We start from the raw sequence: 16,896 nt of genomic DNA, 5'->3' as shown, positions 1-16,896 counted from the left end.
CACCCTCTCAGTTATTTCAGTTTAAGTAAAATTTTTACTAAGAAGTTTCAGCATCTTTGCGTCTGTGGTGCTTTTGCCCTGGCTGTGTCGACTCGGACGACACAGCAAGTCTAGGTAAGTGTTCCTCTGTTATTGTTTACCTTTCTTCCTCAGTAACTTAAAATGACAATAAATATGTCATTTAATATTTATTTAATTTGTTTAATAAATACTGTACATTACCTGTTACCATCAAATGCTGGTATGATGTCCTTGCAAAGGATTTTCTCCAATCGTTCGGTGGTCCACTTACGTTATAAAGTGCTGAGTGGCACGGGTATCAGTTGAGCTGTTTAATAACGCGGAAAGAGAGGATGTGGGGCTGTGCTTTCGAAACACGCTCATATTCCAGGTTTCACGATGCATGACATAGCTATCACAACAGAGAAAAATTCTCGAAGAATTATATTTTCGTGGTATCTCTGTGTTATCTTTAATGATTTTTTGAAACGTGTTCAGAAAGGATGGATTAAATAAAGTAGGTGGTGGTGTGTTTGTGTCTGTTGGTAGTAGTTTATCTTGTAGTGAAGTTGAAATACGTAGTTGCTGCGAATTACTGTGGGTAGAGGTTATACACTACAGCCGTACCAAAATAATAATTTGCTCCTTCTACCAACCTCCCGACTCAGATGATATAATAGCTGAGCGGTTCAAAGAGAACTTGAATCTCATTACAAATAAGTACCCCACTCATAGAGATATCATTGGCGGAGACTTCAATCTACCCTCAATTTTGTTGGCGCAAATACATGTTCAAAGCCGGTGGTAGACAGAAAACATCTTTCGAAATTGTACTAAATGCTTTCTCTGAGAATTACTTTGAACAATTAGTTCACGAGCCCACACGAATTGTAAATGGTTGCGAAAACACACTTGACCTCTTAGCCACAAATAATCCTGATCTAATAGAGAGCGCCATGACGGATACAGGGATTAGTGAACACAAGGTCATTGTAGCGTGGCTCAAAACCATATCAACCAAAACCATTAAAAACAAACGCAAAATATATCTATTTAAAACAGCAAAATCAAATGGCTCTGAGCACTATGGGACTTAACATCTGCGGTCATCAGTCCCCTAGAACTTAGAACTACTTAAACCTAACTAAGGACATCACACACATCCATGCCCGAGCCAGGATTCAAACCTGCGACGGTAGCGGTCGCGCGGTTTCAGGCTGAAGCAGTATCGACAGCAACAGAGCCATACTGCACAAGTTAATCAGAGACGGTACTGGTCCACCATGGTACACAAAACACGTCAGAACACTGTTGCAGAAGCAACGAATAAAGCATGGCAAATTCAGAAGAACGCAAAATCCCGAAGACCGGCTAAGTTTCACGGAAGCTCGAAATTTAGTGCGGACATCAATGCGAGGTGCTTTTAGTTGTTTCCACAATGAAATATTGTCTCAAAATGTGGTAGAAAACCCAAAAAGATCCTGGACGTACGTAAAGTACACCAGTGGCAAAAAAACAGTCAATACCGTCACTGCCCGATGGCGATGGAAATGTTACCGATGATGGTGCCACTAAAGCGGAGTTACTAAATACAATTTCCCGTAATTCCTTCACGAAAGAAGACGAAGTAAATACTCTAGAATTCGAAACCAGAACAGCTGTTAGCATGAGTGTCATAAAAGTAGACATCTTAGGTGCTGCGAAACAACTCAAATCACTTAAGAAAGGCACGTCTTCCGGTCCGGATGGTATAGGCCAACCAATCAGGTTCCTCTCAGAGCATGCAGACACAATAGCAGTCTTATACAACCGCTCACTTGACGAAAAGTCTGTTCCTAAGGACTGGAAAGTAGTACAGGTCACACCAATATTCAAGAAGGGAAATAGGAGTAACCTATTGAATTACGGACCCATATCACTGACCTCAATTTGCAGTAGGATTTTGGAGCATATATTATATTCGAACATTATGAATCACTTTGAAGAAAATGACTTATTGCTACATAACCAACACGGATTCAGAAAACATCGTTCTTGTGCAACACAGCCAGCTCTTTATTCCCATGAAGTAATGAGTGCTGTAGACAAGGGATCTCAGATAGATTCCATATTCCTAGATTTCCAGATGGCTTTTGATACCGTTCCTCACAAGCGACTATTAATCAGATTGCGTGCATATGGAGTATCGCCTCAGTTGTGTGACTGGATTCGTAATTTCATCTCAGAGAGGTGACAGTTCGTAGTGATAGACGGTAAATCATCGAGTAGAACAGAACATCTGCTGTTACTGATTTACGTAAATGATCTAGGTGATAATCTGAGCAGCACCCTTAGATTGTTTGCAGATGACGCTGTAATTCACTGTCTAGTAAAATCATCAAACGATCAATTCCAATTACAAAATGGTCTAGAGAGAATTTCTGTATGGTGCGAAAACTGGCAGCTGGCACTAAACAAAGAAAAGTGCGAGGTCATCTACATGGGTACGAAAAGAAATCGGACGAATTTTGGGTATACGATAAATCGCACAAATCTAAGGGCTGTCAATTGGACTAAATAGCTAGGAATTACAATAACGAGCAACTTAAATTGGAAAGACCACATACATAATATTGTGGGGAAGGCGAAACAAAGACTGCGCTTTGTTGCCAGAACACTTAGAAGATGCGACAAACCCACTAAAGAGATAGCCTTGTCCTTCCTCTGCTGGAATATTGCTGCGCGGTATGGGATCCTTACCAGGTAGGAGGTGCAAAGAAGGGCAGTGTTGTGTTGGCAGAAGAGCCAACACCATGTTACGAGAGGAGGCCGAAATGCACGCGTTTTAGCTCACGCAGGCTGGCGTGAGGAGGGAAGCACTATACTGACGTGAGGTCTGGAACATGACAAGGAATTAGAATTCAGAAAGCGGACGTAATTAGTTTGATACTTAACTTTAATCCATTAATGATGAACGTCGCTCTTGACGGTACATGAGTCACAATATTATCTGTTCAGAAGATACAGTAACTGAATATGGCGCCTTGCTAGGTCGTAGCAAATGACGTAGCTGACGGCTATGCTAAACTGTCGTCTCTGCAAGTGAGAGCAGAGCGTATGTAGGCAGTGAACCATCGCTAGCAAGGTCGGCTGTACAATTGGGGCGAGTGCTAGGGAGTTTCTCTAGACTCGACCTGCCGTGTGACGGCGCTCGGTCTGCAATCACTGATAGTGGTGACACGCGGGTCCGACGTATACTAACGGACCGCGGCCGATTTAAAGGTTACCACCTAGCAAGTGTGGTGTCTGGCGGTGACACCACATGGAGCTCGTTTCGTGTTATCGCGCAATATGGTGAGAGTGTCACTGATATGACACACGAGTTGGGGTGGCAGTCACTGAAACAAAGGCGGTTTTCTTTGCGGAGAGATCTATTCACGAAATTTCAATCCCCAACTTTCTCTTCCGAATGCTTAAATATTTTGTTGATACCCACCTACTTAGGGAGCAATGATCATCATAATAAAATAAGAGAAATCAGAGCTCGAACGGAAAGATTTAGGTGTTCCTTTCTCCGACGCGCCATTCGAGAGTGGAATGGTAGAGAAGTAGTATGAAAATGGTTCGATGACGGGCAGTTAAGTGTGAATTGAAGAGTAACCGTGTAGATGTAGATGTAGATCAGCTTTCATCGCAACACACAGCAGACCTCCCCCCAGTGAGTTCTCGCGGTGGGTTGGGCGCAGTGGATTAAACGCTACACGGCGTCTGGCTCGAGGCTGGCCTTCAAGTAACCGCTTTGTAGCGCGACTGTTACGCAACTGGTGCGAAATTTCAACAGACATCATCTTTCACATGTAGAAACAGGCCTACCATCTTCCGTTTTTGTCGCGCAGCTCTTTCTTGGTGTTGCGATTTTTTTTTCTGCGAGTGTATTACAGTTTGTTCCCCTTCCTTTCACATATGGAGCGTGGGAAGAATGATTGGTTAAAAGCCTGTGTAAGAGCTCCAATTAACCTAATCTTGAACACCCGGTCCCTACGAGAGTGATACAGAGGTACTTATATTGGAGAATATTCCTAGATTCTTCACTTAATACTGGTTCCTGAAAGTTTACATGTAGGTTTTCGTAGAATTTTGACGTCCATCTTCAGATGTCTGCCAACGTATTTTTTCAGCGAAACCGTGACAAACTCCCGTGTGTTAAACAAAACAACGAATATTCGTGCTGTCCTTCTGTGTACAATATCCCCCTTATATCTATTAGGTATGAATCTCAAACACTTCAGCAGCACTTTAAGATGAGTGTCAGGACTATTTTCAGAGCAAGCCCCTGAATAAACTCACTGCATTTTCCCAGCTTACGATCCGAAGTCTACCTCCTGTTTTGCCTGTGACTGATCCTACGAGACCATTCCACATCATGTCCCCATGATCTGTTACACTCACGTATTTGTACGTCTGATTCTAGTTGTGACTCATTGCTATTGTAATCGTAGGACACTACGTTTCGTCGTTTTCAGAATTGCTTATCACCGAACATTTAAATCAAGTTGACAATCTTTGCTCGACTTTGAATTCAAGATCTGACTCGATATTTGTGCAACGTTTTCTTAAAAGATATTACTACATTATAGATTACTGCATCATCTCATCGACCGCTTTCGACTAGAAGCTCTTTGCTTCTATAAACTGAATTTGCACACCTTACAATCTGCTTATGATATAACATAATGTACACAAAATTTCTTAAAAGTTTGAATCTCTTTTCATACCAATATCTAGCATGTATTTCACTCTATCAGTTTTGATTGTGTGACTCGAGTTCCACTTTTCGTATCAGTTTCAGGGGACATACGGACTTCGCTAACATTCATTGACCGTCCGAATATTTTATTCCCGTTGAGACCAATTCCACGAATTAATTCAACGAAACCTGTACCAAGTGTTTTACACTTTGGAAACAATGGAGCTATTTTAGTCGAAGCAGGAGACAAAGTACTTAGATTCAGACAACTAGTTTCTCACAATAGTCGACATTTTCATTGGCATGAATGGTTTCATTAACATGAATGGATTAAAACATCAGGAAGAAAACAATTTTTTTCCTAACACTCTGCATATCTTTAAACACGCACACTTACGCTCACACACTTTTTTCGCGATGTGTTGCAATCAAGCCAGTTAACCCTACCAGCCGTTTCAGTTCCATTTCAGATTGTCTCAGTTCACCATCATTATAATTATACGACAAAATGACCACCCGCATGTTTCTTCCACTGTTCACACGGAACAGTGGGTACGATTTGGATAGCTTTCCGTCAAACAATTTAATGTAATTTTCGTTCCGCTTTCTCTCTCCCAATTATGTGGCAGTCACAGTAGTAACTAAGTAACACTTCTTTCGTATGAAATCCAGAAATATTCACTTGCCACAGCACAAGCATATGTTTTTTTTATCATTTCTTATTTTGATTTTCTTATTTGCAGAATGTGTTCCACTCTCTGTCTCCCTATACAGTTTTTACCCTCTACACCTCTCAGGTACCACGGAAGTTATCCCCTGATGTGTTAACGGATGTTCTATCATCCTTGTTCTTGCCAGTGTTTCCCACGTATTCCTTTCCTCGCAGATTCTGCGGAAAAGCTCCTGGTTCCTTATCTTATCAGTCAACCAAATTTTCAACATTTATCTGTAGCACCACAATTCAAATGCCTCGATTCTCTTCTGTACCAGATTCTCCACAGTCTTTGTCTGTACATTCTCTGAAATTTCTTCCTCAAATTAAGGCCTATGTTTGATAGTAGCAGGTTTCCCTTGGCCAGGAAAGCCCTGCTGGTCAGCTTTTCATGTTCTCCTTGCTCCGACTGTTAGTTCTCATTGCTTTCGTCTTCCTTCGATCTACTCTCAATCCACATTCTGTACCCATTAGGCTGTTCATTCCATCCAGAGGTTCCTGTAAATCTTCTTCAGTTTCACTGAGGATAGCAATGTCATCACCGAATCGTATCCACTATATCCTTCACCTTGAATTTTAATTCCGCTCTTGACACTTTCTTTTATTTCCATCGTTGCTTCTTCGATGTATAGATTGAACAGTAGGGGCGAAGATTACACCGCTGTCTGATATACTTTTCAATCAGAGTACTTCGGTCTTCCACTCTTATTGTTCCCTCTTGATTTCTATACGCGTTGTATATTACCCGTATTGCCCTATTTCCTACTTTTCTTAGAATTTCGAACATGTTGCACCATTTTAATTGTCGAACTCTTTTTCCAGGTCGAGGAATCTTTTTCCTTCAGTCTTCCTTTCATTATAAGCTCAGAACTGCCTCTCTTGCCTCTGCCTTTGCCTTTCCCAAAGCCAAACTGATCGTCATCTAAACTATCCTCAGTTTTTCTTTTCCATTCTTCTGCATGTTGTTGTCAGCAACTTGGCTGCATGAGCTATTATGCCGATTGTGCGATAATTCTTGCACTTCCGCTGTTGCTACCCCGGAATTCTGTGGGCGATATTTTTCCGATAGTTTGATGTCGTATACATTCAACATACCAACGTAAATAGTCCTTTTGTTGCCACAGCCCCAAATAATTTTAGGAGTTCCTACGGAATGTTACGTATCCCTTCAACCTTACTGGATCTTAAGTCGTCCAGACATCTTTTAAACCCAATCCCTTCCCCGTCGATTCCTGCTTTTCGTTCTGTCGCGTCAACAGGCAGCTCCTCCCCTCATTGAGGCCTTCAGTGTACTCTTTGCACCTAAGTGTTCTCTCCTCTGCATTTACGACGGAATTCCTATTTCACTCTTAATGGTACCGCCCCTGTCTTTAGTTTCACTGAGGTCTGGTTTGAATTTTCTGTATGCTGAATCGTTTCTTTTCCGATTTCTTAATGTTTTTCATGTAGCCATTTCGTCTTAGCTTCCCCGCACTTCCAATTAATTTCCTTTCTATGCAACTCGTATTGCTATATTCCTGTATTTCTCTGAACATTTTTGTACTTCCCTCTTTCGCCGATCAGCTGAGGTATTTCTTCTTTTCAGATACACCTCATTTAGATGTATCCTCTACCAAAAAAACATTTTTATTATGAAATGATAATTAAATCGAAACCCTTAGCTGCTGACAGGTGTTGTTGATATACGTCGATGGGGACAGCTGAAAATGTGTGCCCTGACCGGGACTCGAAACCTGGATCTCCTGCTTACATTGCAGACGCTCTATCCATCTGAGCCCCCGAGGCCACAGAGGAGAGTACGACTGCAGGGACTTAACCCTTGCACACTTCCTTTGAGACCTGCATTCCCAATTGTCCACAACCTACATTCGTAGTGTTCCTAATATTTGTTCACTCTTTACTCGCGCCAGACTAAACTGACGAGTCCCGTAAGAGTTCGGAAGTAATGAGTGAATGGGCAAATATCTGTTAGGAACACTACGAATGTAGGTTGTGGACATTTGGGAATGCGGGGCTCATGGAAAGGGATAAGGCCGTCACGGTATCTCAGCGTGTCCGGTCAGAGGGTTAGCTGCCCTCTGCATTAAAAAAAAATGAGTGAATTGATCAAAAACGAACTTCAATGGCGGTCAGGGGACGTCCGCCACGAACAATTGCGACGAACTATAACGAACAAAATGAGATTTAAAAAAAAAATGGATAGAGCGTCTGCCATGTTGTACGTAGGCTGTTTAGGTTCTTATATGTAGGCTGTTTAGGTTCTTATATTGGTAACGCCGCCGCCACGTAGCGCTCTCTGTATGAAAATCACTGGCTGTGCTGTGTGCAGTCTGTGGCTAGTTTGCATTGTTGTCAGCCATTGTAGTGTTGGGCAGCTGGATGTTAACAGCGCGTAGTGTTGGGCAGTTGGAGGTGAGCCGCCAGCAGTGGTGGATGTGGGGAGAGAAATGGCGGAGTTTTGAAATTTGTAAGACTGGATGTCATGAACTGCTATGTATATTATGACTTTTCAACACTATTAAGGTAAATACATTGTTTGTTCTCTATTAACATCTTTCAATTGCTAACTATGCCTATCAGTAGTTAGTGCCTTCTGTAGTTTGAATCTTTTATTTAGCTGGCAGTAGTGGCGCTCGCTGTATTTCAGTAGCTTGAGTAACGAAGATTTTTGTGAGGTAAGTGATTTGTGAAAGGTACAGGTTAATGTTAGTCAGGGCCATTCCTTTGTAGGGATTTCTGAAAGTCAGATTGCGTTGCGCTAAAAATATATTGTGTGTCAGTTTAAGCACAGTCATGTATAATTGTTGAAAGGGGAAGTTTCAATGTAAGCAGGAGATCCCGGGTTCGAGTCCCGATCGGGGCACACATTTTTAGCTGTCCCCATTGATGTATATCAACACCTGTCGGCAGCTAAGGATTTCGATTTAATCATCATTTCATTTAGAGAAGCTGCACGGTCATCAATGGTATCTGTTCTTTCGGGAACAGATATCATCTTCATACACACTTTTATTATGTTTTGAAATTCTCTCTGTATCGTCCGTCCAAACAGTTTTGAGGCTTGTCTTATTCTTGGCCTATATGTGATGTCAGTGTAGTAACTACGAAACTAATAACTGTAAACAACAGGTGTGTATTCCGTCAGTCAGTTGTGAACAGACAATTTTTAGTAGAGGACGTGAAGCTGTAGTGTCTCAGCTTCGTTGTGTCGCAAATAGGAATAGAGCAACGTCTCTATTACATCTTGAACACATTCTCCAGAATTCTTTGAACAAGATAAAAGTACGTGTGGAGTTTAGACTCCTGAATAAAAAAGAGAAAAAAAGAGAAAAGAAAAAGAAAAATGACGCCTGGAGCCCAGACACGATTTGATCGAAATGCAGAAAGCGGGAAGTTTTTTTCCAGAAAATACGAGACTTGATATTTTCAATACGAGCCTACCACGAAACGACAACGTCGCCATAGATCACATTTCCGCATCTGCCGCACATACGTCGGAAGACACGAATGCCGCACTGATAGCTCGTCTCCACGTCGGTTGCGCTACGTTGCACACATGCTGCAGCAACATCCTCTGACGGAACCTTCTTGATCGCCCCTTATAAAAACCAAAGGTGTTGTCCAAATATGTGATCTCAAAGATCTTAAAAGATTACTGGAGGCAAAGAGTTACTTTGGGGACAGCCCCTTGCGATGTTTCAACGTGTCCACATATATGTACGTACGTGTGCGGGAGCGCGCGCCTCCGCTCTCGATGCAGCCCCGTCTATGCGGCTGTAGTTTTCCTCAGCGGCTGATTCACAGAGACAGTCGCCTAATGATTCACTGCGCTGTCTCTCTGTCCCTCTGACCTTTCAATCGCCTCCACAGTGAGCCCTGCTACTTGTGACCATTTCTGTTCGCTCGTCATCTTTCCCAGATGTAGTCGTGTTATGTAGCTTAGGCGTTCCTTTTCGCGATAAGCTATTCGTTCCGTCTCCGACTTCATACAGGCTTAATCTTTATATTATTTGTCACATAACTAGTCCGAAAGCAATGGACGAGATCAGAGAAAAGTTAGGACAAGCTAATGGAATCAGGATCCAGGGAAAAATAGTTGATATGCTGCGTTTTGCGGATGACATTGCTGTCCTAGCGGAAAATGAGGAAGAATTACAAGTAGTGTTGGAGGAAATGGAAAACACTCTTGCTACACGGTACAACATGAAAATTAATAAGTCAAAAACAAAAATCTTAGTTGCAAGCAAACAAAATAATCAATCAATTACGAATATAAGGCTGAATGGAGAGAAGCTGAAAGAAATACAAGACTTTGTCTACTTGGGAAGCAGAATAACATCAGATGGTCGTAGTAGGAAAGATGTAATAAGTAGAATAAATCAGGCAAAGATTGCATTCTATAAAAGGAAAGGACTCCTCACATCAAATATGATAAGTCTGTCGTTAAGGAAGCGGTTAATAAAGACCTTTGTTGGGAGTGTGCTTCTCTACGGCAGCGAAACCTGGACACTTGGAGAGGACGAAAGAAGAAGGACTGAAGGATTCGAAATGTGGTGTCTGCGAAGGATGTTAAAAATTCCATGGACGGCCAGGATGACAAATGAAGAAGTCCTGCAGAGAGCGGAGGAAGTTCCAGTTCTTTGGAAGACGGTCAAGAAGAGGAGAGATATATGGATGGGACACATTCTGAGACATGAAAGTCTTCTCCACACTATAACGGAAGGCCTTGTGGAGGGCAAAAGGGCAAGAGGCAGACCTATAAGAAAGTACATAAGCCAGATAATGCAGGACCTAGGATGCGGAAGTTTCACGGAATTGAAGAGGCTGGCCGACAATCGCACTGAATGGAGAGCTGCTGCAAATCAATCTTAGGATTGGCAACTTAAGAAGAAGAACTAGTCCGACACTGTATCTGATACACATGATGCATCATAATTAATAGCAGAAACCGACACGGTTCGATATTAGAAGAAGAAACTTTCCACTTGAACGCGTGTGCTGTCATAAAGCACAGGAGAGCGAGCTTGCAACCAGTGTTCCGGGAATTTAACAGTACTCACTCAAAGTGTGTAAAAAATTTCAAAATGTGTAACAGAGTAATCGAAATAATTACAAGTAGCAGAAACGAAATTAGCGATACACTTCACATCACAAGTTGTGGTCACGAAGTAGACGAAATTAAGGAATACGACTGCCTTTCAAGAAAATAAAAATAAATTACAAAAAAGAGAGACGAAAAAAAAATGAGAACATAAAAAGCAGACCAACACGAGTAACCGGGACGGGAGTCTGCTGGTATCAGATATCGGTCTTAATCTCAGGAATAAATTTCTAAGAATGTACGTGTGGGGCACAGCATTTTATGGTAGTGAATCATGAACTGTGGGGAAACCACTATAGAATTTTAAGCGTTTGAGATGTTTTGCTACAGAAAAAAATGTTGAAAATTAGGTGGTGTTAAAATAAGAAACTGAAGGTTCTCTGGAGAACCGTCCAAGAAAGAAATTTTTGGAAACTAAGAAGAGGGACACGACGATAAGATACATGTTGAGACATCAGAAAGTAACCTCCATGGTACTTGAGCGAAACGTAGAGGGCAAAAGCTTTACGGGAAGACGGACACGGGAATACATCTCATGAATAATTAATGACGTAGGATGCAAGTGTGTGACATCATAAGGCATCAGAGTACAGAGAACAAAAGGAATAAAAAGATAGACTAGCCGCCCTTTTCGAACCCGCTCTGGCGGAGTAAAAAAGTGGAATGAGCGTTTATTCTCTAACACTTATCACAGCTGTGGGATAATCTTTTACACCAATGGAAAGTCACGAAAGTCTTCCTCCTCCAGTTCCATAACCTAACTAACGGATAGCAGCTGAGTCCAGCGACGTAGGTGTCCTCTGAACGTTTATTTTCAAAATCAGACAGGAGGATGTGAAAGTCACGTAACAGACTATCAAGGAAATGAAAAAAATATCGTTTTTGATCGCCTTTGAGTAGCAGGCAAGGGGAGTTTAGTAAAAATTGTAATCTTTAATGAAATTAAAAGCGCTGCTTGATTTAACTCTTGTATTTTTCTATTTAATCGACTATTGGAACCGTTAGAGAGTATCTACTATAAATTTTTTATCAAAAACTAGCTGCTGTGCCCGACGTTGTCCGGGATATTTAATATCTGCCACACAAAAGGATTGGCCATTTTTAATTCAGTTCTTCGACCAGATTTTCGCAGACTTTATATTTTCCCTGCGTGAAAAGATGATTTGTTCCGCCGTCTGTTGTTATATTTTGCGAGTGGTGTCTCATTGCGTTCTTGGAAAATTCGCCACATACATTGTTTCAGCTCAGTTTTCACTGCTTAACGTACGATTGTGTTTGAGCACGACTCGAACTATTTCGAACAGTTTACGTCACAGTTCGTGAAACCTCTATTTCTGTTCGATCTTTTGATCGACCCGCCATCTAGTGACTTTTGTTGGTACTATACTAACGATCTGCCTCAGCGTTTGTATGGCACTGTGGATTTTAATAACACAAGTAACTGGGAAACACGGACTGTAATATCTTCTAGGGTATATTTCACATGTAACAATGGCAACTAATCAATAAATAAGAGTTTTCTGTCATATGTTTTTCAAATTTTCGAGCTTGCGCCCGTCCCACGACCTAGTGACGTCTCAAGGTACTGCCCGCTACACGGATATGGCCGCTGCAATTTATTCTCGCAACAGGAGTTACAGTCAGTTTAACGCGATATAATTCATTTGTTAGGCATTTATTTTTTCATTAATTTTCTTCATTGTTTCATCTGAATGTAGAAATTTAAAATAAATCGGTCAAGTACAGGGCTATTACAAATGATTGAAGCGATTTCATAAATTCACTGTAGCTCCATTCATTGACATATGGTCACGACACACTACAGATACGTAGAAAAACTCATAAAGTTCTGTTCGGCTGAAGCCGCACTTCAGGTTTCTGCCGCCAGAGCGCTCGAGAGCGCAGTGAGACAAAATGGCGACAGGAGCCGAGAAAGCGTATGTCGTGCTTGAAATGCACTCACATCTGTCAGTCATAACAGTGCAACGACACTTCAGGACGAAGTTCAACAAAGATCCACCAACTGCTAACTCCATTCGGCGATGGTAGGCGCAGTTTAAAGCTTCTGGATGCCTCTGTAAGGGGAAATCAACAGGTCGGCCTGCAGTGAGCGAAGAAACTGTTGAACGCGTGCGGGCAAGTTTCGCGCATAGTGATGTGAAAGATTCAGTGTTTAAACCTCCTCTACCAAGAACCGTGCCAGAACTGCGAGCTCCCATCAACAATGCTTTCGAACTTATTGATGGGGACATGCTGCGCCGAGTGTGGGAGGAACTTGATTATCGACTTGATGTCTGCCGAATCACTAAAGGGGCACATATCGAACATTTGTGAATACCTAAAAAAACTTTTTGAGTTTTTGTATGTGTGTGCAAAGCATTGTGAAAATATCTCAAATAATAAAGTTATTGTAGAGCTGTGAAATCGCTTCAATCATTTGTAATAACCCTGTACTCTCCGAGATGTACAAGGTTTCTCCTTATTAACAAATACATAATTTCTGTCCGCCCAAATATTCGTTAGGATTTTGTGTATAAATTTGAAGTAAATAGGTGAAGAACATTTACAGCTTTCTGGTAGCAACCTTTCCGCTTATATATTACATAAGAGGTGTGATCAAAAAGGAAGAGAATTTTCGATTTGTTAAAGAACCTTTATTTATTCATAAACATCATCTTTGTCCTCTTCAAAGTAATTCGCTACATCTAATATACTTGTGACAGCGCTTTTTCTAATCTTGGAACCACTTTTAGAACTTACTGTTAGTTATGGTGTTTAGCAGAGGCAGTGATTCTGTTTTTATCAGATCAGCGGTGGCAAAACGACATCCGTTCATGGTCAGCTGTTCAACTGTTCAACTGTGTGTGAAATCTTATGGGACTTAACTGCTAAGGTCTTCAGTCCCTCTTCGTGATGGCTGGGTGTTGTGTGCTGTCCTTAGGTTAGTTAGGTTTAAGTAGTTCTAAGTTCTAGGGGACTGATGACCACAGCAGTTGAGTCCCATAGTGCTCAGAGCCATCTTCAGTCCCTAAGCTTACAAACAACTTAACCTAAATTATCCTAAGGACAAACACACACACCCATGCCCGAGGGAGGACTCGAACCTCCGTTATGGTCAGTCTCGGGAATTGAAAGATGTCACAGGGGCCCATGTCCGACTATTATGGTGGCTGAGACAACATAACGATTTTGCTTTTGCCAAAAACTAATGAACAGGCATTGAGGTGTCAGCGGAAGCATTATCGTGATGAAATATCCACGAATGATTTAGCACAATTCTGGTCGATTTCTTCGGACTGATTCACGCAAAACGCGCAAAACTTCCACGTGGTGTTCCTTATTGATGGTACGGCTATAAAGTAGGAACTGACGATCCACTATTCCGTTGAAGAAAACTGTGCGAATAACCTTGACATGTGATCGGACTTGTCGAATTTCTTTCGGTCTTGCCTCTCAGGCAGTTTCCTTTCTGACGACTGGGCCTTGTTTTCTTCGTCACACCCCTATGCTAATGTTTCGTCACCTGCTACAACCCTCTTTAGAACTTACGGGATCGTTTTTTTCAACATTTCTTGAGCATAGTCTACGCGTCACCGCTTTTGCTCGAAATTCAACAATTTCCGAGCAAAGTTTGCTGACACAGGTTTCATGCCCAAAACGTGAGCCAAAGGATGTTCCGACATCATCAGCAAACTCTCTGATGATGATTTGGCGATTTTCCACAACCATTTTCTTTGTCTCTTTCGCATTGTCTTCAGCAAATGATGTGATATGGCGTCAAGAGCAGTCGTCGTCTTCACCGTCTTTTTGACCCTCTCTAACACGTTTATACCACTCGCAAACTCCTATCTTACCCATAACCGATCCACGACAATCAACATTTCGAATGTGGGGATCCGCTTTATTCCATTTTTTTAAGCAAAATTTAATGCAAATTCCTTGATTCATTCGCCGAGCACTCGCAAACACGTTTAACCTTTTCGACTGTCAAGAATTAAATAATTATTCAAAACATACCTCTCGAACATGTGTACCAACAAAATGAGAAAAAAAGAAATGTTGAAAATGTGTGGTGCAATATGTTGTAGAAAGCCAGCAAAATTAAAGAAACCCCGTTACTTTTTGATCACGCCTCGTATGTTTCATGTCACATTACGAAATCTTACGTAGACAGTGGTCTCCCTCTCGTCCCGAAGGTAAAGTGTGCAAAATTTCATCAAGGTCGGAATAAAACTGTAGATTTGTATGAATTACGAACAAGCAAACAAACGGACACTCTTCTTGTCAAAGACTGCTGACCCTCCCCAACTTCAAGCGCAAAGCACTCTCTACGGCCTAACAATTTGTCTGGCGCGGTTGTAATATATTACATGGACGAACCTACCTCCTCAGTCAGTGTGTGTGTCAGTGAAAACCGCATCAAAATCCATACAGTAGTTCCCGAGATTAGCCTTCACAGACAAACAGAAAACCGCTGCTAGGGACTTTAAATTATATATACAGGATGTTTAAAAAATGACCGGTATATTTGAAACGGCAATAAAAACTAAACGAGCAGCGATAGAAACACACCGTCTGTTGCAATATGCTTGGGACAACAGTACTTTTTCAGGCAGACAAACTTTCGAAATTACAGTAGTTACAATTTTCAACAACAGATGGCACTGCGGTCTGGGAAACTCTATAGTACGATATTTTCCACATATCCACCATGCGTAGCAATAATATGGCGTAGTCTCTGAATGAAATTACCCGAAACCTTTGACAACGTGTCTGGCGGAATGGCTTCACATGCAGATGAGATGTACTGCTTCAGCTGTTCAATTGTTTCTGGATTCTGGCGGTACACCTGGTCTTTCAAGTGTCCCCACAGAAAGAAATCACAGGGGTTCATGTCTGGCGAATAGGGAGGCCAATCCGCGCCGCCTCTTGTATGTTTCGGATAGCCCAAAGCAATCACACGATCATCGAAATATTCATTCAGGAAATTAAAGGCGTCGGCCGTGCGATGTGGCCGGGCACCATCTTGCATAAACCACGAGGTGTTCGCAGTGTCGTCTAAGGCAGTTTGTACCGCCACAAATTCACGAAGAATGTCCAGATAGCGTGATGCAGTAATCGTTTCGGATCTGAAAAATGGGCCAATGATTCCTTTGGAAGAAATGGCGGCCCAGACCAGTACTTTTTGAGGATGCAGGGACGATGGGACTGCAACATGGGGCTTTTCGGTTCCCCATATGCGCCAGTTCTGTTTATTGACGAAGCCGTCCATGTAAAAATAAGCTTCGTCAGTAAACCAAATGCTGCCCACATGCATATCGCCGTCATCAATCCTGTGCACTATATCGTTAGCGAATGTCTCTCGTGCAGCAATGGTAGCGGCGCTGAGGGGTTGCCGCGTTTGAATTTTGTACGGATAGAGGTGTAAACTCTGGCGCATGAGACGATACGTGGACGTTGGCGTCATTTGGACCGCAGCTGCAACACGGCGAACCTGCGCGTTGCCCTCTGTGGTTGCCGTACGCGGTCGCCCTACCTTTCCAGCACGTTCATCCGTCACGTTCCCAGTCCGTTGAAATTTGTCAAACAGATCCTTTATTGTATCGCTTTTCGGTCCTTTGGTTGCATTAAACCTCCGTTGAAAACTTCGTCTTGTTGCAACAACACTGTGTTCTAGGCGGTGGAATTCCAACACCAGAAAAATCCTCTGTTCTAAGGAATAAACCATGTTGTCTACAGCACACTTGCACGTTGTGAACAGCACACGCTTACAGCAGAAAGACGACGTACAGAATGGCGCACCCACAGACTGCGTTGTCTTCTATATCGTTCACATCACTTGCAGCGCCATCTGTTGTTGAAAATTGTAACTACTGTAATTTCGAAAGTTTGTCCGCCTGAAAATGTACTGTTGTCCCAAGCATATTGCAACAAACGGTGTATTTCTATCGCTGCTCGTTTAGTTTTTATTGCTGTTTCAAATATACCGGTCATTTTTGAAACACCCTGTATATATATGTATAGGTACCCGACGATACTCCAAGGTATCGATCCTTTTCTATCGACACTTTACGTTGGACGCTGCGTCGCCAGCCGCGGCGTTCCGCTGCCCGCCGGCTTTGCTGTCGGGAGCCAGGCGGCAGCTGTCCTGGGGATGAGTGATGCGGCTGCTGATAAGGTCAGGGTTCAAGCAGAACCACGCCACGCGGCAAGTGCCTCGCGTCATCGATCACGCTGATTTAATTCTATCCCCCCCTTTCCCCTTCTCCCCCTCCCAACTGGCCACCCACACGCAGAGAGAGTATCTCTCGCAGTCGGCTCGGCGACCACACACTTGTCTCCTCCACGTGCCGTCCG

This window comes from Schistocerca cancellata, chromosome 10, assembly GCF_023864275.1.
Source record: "Schistocerca cancellata isolate TAMUIC-IGC-003103 chromosome 10, iqSchCanc2.1, whole genome shotgun sequence".
NCBI lineage: Eukaryota > Metazoa > Arthropoda > Insecta > Orthoptera > Acrididae > Schistocerca > Schistocerca cancellata.
This window is presented reverse-complemented; position numbering follows the sequence as displayed.